This window comes from Elephantulus edwardii, unplaced genomic scaffold (assembly GCF_000299155.1).
Source record: "Elephantulus edwardii isolate Elephantulus edwardi_28Jun2011 unplaced genomic scaffold, EleEdw1.0 scaffold00235, whole genome shotgun sequence".
NCBI lineage: Eukaryota > Metazoa > Chordata > Mammalia > Macroscelidea > Macroscelididae > Elephantulus > Elephantulus edwardii.
In genome coordinates, this window is record NW_006399985.1 from 3,841,708 (window position 1) to 3,845,637 (window position 3,930).

The 3,930-nt window shown below is 36.0% G+C and overlaps 1 pseudogene; it reads left to right on the forward strand.

Annotated features, from left to right (window-relative positions):
* Positions 1-1,099: 1,099 nt before the first annotated feature.
* Positions 1,100-1,413, forward strand: LOC102875073 (annotated as a pseudogene).
* Positions 1,414-3,930: the final 2,517 nt, after the last annotated feature.

Here is a 3,930-nt window from a genome sequence, read left to right on the forward strand (position 1 = left end):
AAACAACAAACAAACCAAAAAACCCAAACAACAACAACAACAACAACAAAAACACCTTAAGAAAGGGGAACTTTTCTACTGCACAGTCCTAGAAAGGATTCATGACATAATGAGTTACCCTCTCTCATAAAGGGAACACTTTAAGTCTTCAAATGATAAATAACAACATAAAGATAAAAAATTGTCAACAACTTACACAGACATAATAGAAACAGCGTAAAACATACTAAGAACAATTTTACATAATGTCAAGAAAGCAGTAGGCAGCTCAAACATTGTAAAAAAACAAAATAAGCTGTATCCTAAAAAAGCAGAGAATAACCAAGAGACAAAGAGATAGAAGAAATATATTGACATAGAGTTATATGAATAGCTACAGAAAAAGACACAAATGATGAAATAAAGAATAGAAGCCATAAATAAAGCAAATATCCCAGATACAGGGAATCTGAAGAAATATCTTGATGTGGAGTTATAGGAATAACTACAGAAGAAGTTGTAAATGATCAAAGAAAGAGTGGAAGCCAAAAAGAAAGTGAATATTCCAATGAGAGGAGGTCAGAAGAAATATATTGATGTAGAGGAAAATAAACAACTATGAGAGAAATGGCAAAAGATGGAAGAAAGAAGTGAAAATATAAAGAAGTACAAAAACTTAAAAAAAAAATCTTCAGAAGGAGAGAGGGTACATCCAAGACAATACTGGAATAAACAGAAATTCATGAAAACACATTTCAGGATACAAAGACCAAAAGGGCAGAAATTTTCAACATACTAGAGGAACAAGAAAACAGAATAAAAGAGATGGAACAGAGAGTTGGAATGCAAGAAGCTCAATGGGAATATACTCAAAGAAAAAGAAAATCAAAGACAAGACAGAAAAGAAATGACGAAAACATTAAATTCGACTGGCTGCTCTGAAAAACCATCTTTGCATTGTTCTCAGGTCCATCTTCTCGCTCACCACTGCCACCTCCACTGTGTACCGCCTCCTCCTCCTCCTCTAACACCACCATGGACTCCAGCAGCTTTCTCACCACAGTCCCAGAACTTGGGCTTTTCCTGGATGCATTGCATCAAATCACCAGTGTTCCCCACCATGTCAGACACAGCCATGGACACTAGCTCTGAGATCACCAGCAAGGACTTGAAGGACAAGAAGGAGGTGGTGGAGGATGTGGAGATTGGTAGAAATGTCCCCTGCTAAAGGGAACACTAATGAGGAAAATGGGGACCAGGAGACTGACAATGAAGTAGACAAAGAAGAGGAAGAAGGTAGGGAGGAGGTGATGGTGAGGAAGAAGATGGTGATGAAGATAAGGAGCCCGAGGCAACATGAGAAAATGAGCAGCTGAAGATGAGGAGGATGACAATGTTAACACCAAGAGGCAGAAGACCAATGAGGACGACTGAACAGCAAAAAAAAAGGAAAAGTTAAATTTAAGAGGAGGGAAAAAAATTAAAAGATGCTTTGACCTATTCACCCTCCACTTCCCATCTCAGAATCTAAACGTGCCCACCTCGCCTGCCCTCCTTGGGCAGCACCACCTGCAGATGACATGTGCTCGCTACCACCCAACCAAAACCACAACATGAATTTACAACAAGGGGAGGGACAAAGAACCAAAACTTCCAAGACCCTGTTTTTATTCTTAGAAATACTTTAGAAATGAAAAATTCATTTGTATTTTTTAATTTACATTTTATATTTTTGTATGTATCATTAGGGGTCAGCCTTTTTTTTTTTTTACAATCTCGATGACCAAACTAGTCTTCAGAGCGTTCTCTGTCCTAATTCTGACTTTATTTGTGGCATGACCATGTTAGTTTAATAATCTCAAAGGAGGAAAAAACCTTGTAAAAAAAGCAGAAACAACAACAAAGTGCAATCTTATTCTGAACATTCCAATAACTTTTTTGTGTGTGTATGTACTTAATTGTACTATAAGTAGTTGATTTGTATGAGATGGTTAAAAAGGTTAAAGATAAAAGGCTTCTCTTCCCTTTTTTTGCGGGGGGCTCTATGAAATTGCTGGGTGTTGTTTTTTTGGTGGGTTTTTTTGGTCTTGTTTCATTTATTTATTTTTTTGTCTGTTTGATGTTGATTGCTGTCCAATAATAAACTTTAATTTTATTTTGCTGATTTGTTCTAACAACAACAACAAAAAACCAAACCATTAAAATTATGTAGGATAGCATCACAAAGAACAACATAGGTATGATAAGAATCCCAGAATATAGGGGGAACAGGGGAAACATTGAGAAAATAATGAAAGAGGTACCAGAAGAAAACTTCCCAGGTATAACTAAGAATGAGAAAATCCACATTCAAGAAGCTCACCAAACCCCAAACAGACTAGATCCCAAAAGGAAAACATCAAGACATATCATAATAAAATTGTCCAAAATCAAAGATAAAGATAGAATACTAAAAGCAGTGTGAGAAAAACAAAGAGTCATCTACAAAGGAAAACTAATGACTTTAAACTCTGATTTCCAAGCAGAAACTATGTGAGTAAGAAGACAAATGCAAAAGGTTGAAAGGAAACAATTGCCAATAGAAGACCTTCTCCCCAGCAAAGCTGCCCATCAATAAGAAAAATAGATTATGTCAGAAATTTAAAGAAAAAATATTGAAATTAAAGGGATTTGTGGAAACAAGACCAACTCTACAAGAAATTCTAAGGGAATCCTTCACACAGAGGCATCAGAAGAAAGTGGCTGTATTATAGTAAGAAGGTATCACAGGGAGAAAAAGAAACTCAGCAAAATGGGAGCGGTAACATCTGGTCTGTCAATAATTATATTTAATGTGAATGGCTTAAATGCACCAATTAAGAGAAAACAAGCAGCAGAATGGATTAAAAATAGAAACAAAACAAAGTCCATCAATATGTTGCTAAAAGAGACACATCTAAGAAATGACGAAAAAATAGACTAAAAATCAAATCAATAGACACATGAATAAATGTTCAATAAGAGAGATACAAATAAAAACCACAATGACATACTATCTTGTCCCAGTAGCAGTGGCAAAGTTTAACAGAACAGTAAACAATAAATATTGGAGAGGATGTGGAGAGATTGGAACTCCTACACACTGTTGGTGGAATTATAAAATTCTACAACCACTCTGAAAGACAGTTTGACATTTCCTCAGAAAACTGAACATAGAGATTTTTTTATGACCCAGCTATTCCACTACTAGGAATATACCCTAAGGAAAATAGAATTGAGACACTAATAGAGATCTGTTCTCCAATGTTCACAACAGCATTATTCACAATAGCAAGAAAACAGAAACAGTCCACATGTCCATCAACAAATGAATAGATTGAAAAATTATAGTACATTCCCATGATGGAATACTACACAGCACTCAGGAGCAATGATTTTTAAAAAAATACTATATAACATAGGAGAAGCTGGAGAGCATTAGGTTGAGCAAAGTAACTCAGTGTCATGAACACAAATACTGTGTAAGACCATTATTATAAAGATAGAAGGATTATCAGTAAGATGCCCGCAAAAGTCCAAGGGGGAAGGAGATAAAGGAGGGTGGCTGACGGTGGTAATGGAGGGAAATAATTAAATCACAACATTTGGTGAGCAGAGGAGTGGATGAAAGAATCAGAAAAGATCCAATGTGGACTTGAAGAAGTGAGGTAATGGTGGGCATGGACCAGTGGTGATTAATTTTATAAAACACAATGTAAGAGAATGATCATATGAAACACAATGTGAATAGAGGCATGTATGAAACATTTTGTATATATTTGTTGTTGTTAAGTGAGGTTGAGTCACAGGCGACTCATAGTGACCCTATGAAGGAGAGTCCTCAACACTTGTGTGTCTTTTATCTTCTCTCCAGGTTCATAGGGTTTCCAGAGGCAAGCTATTATGGAAGTGGATGTGCCACTCATATATATA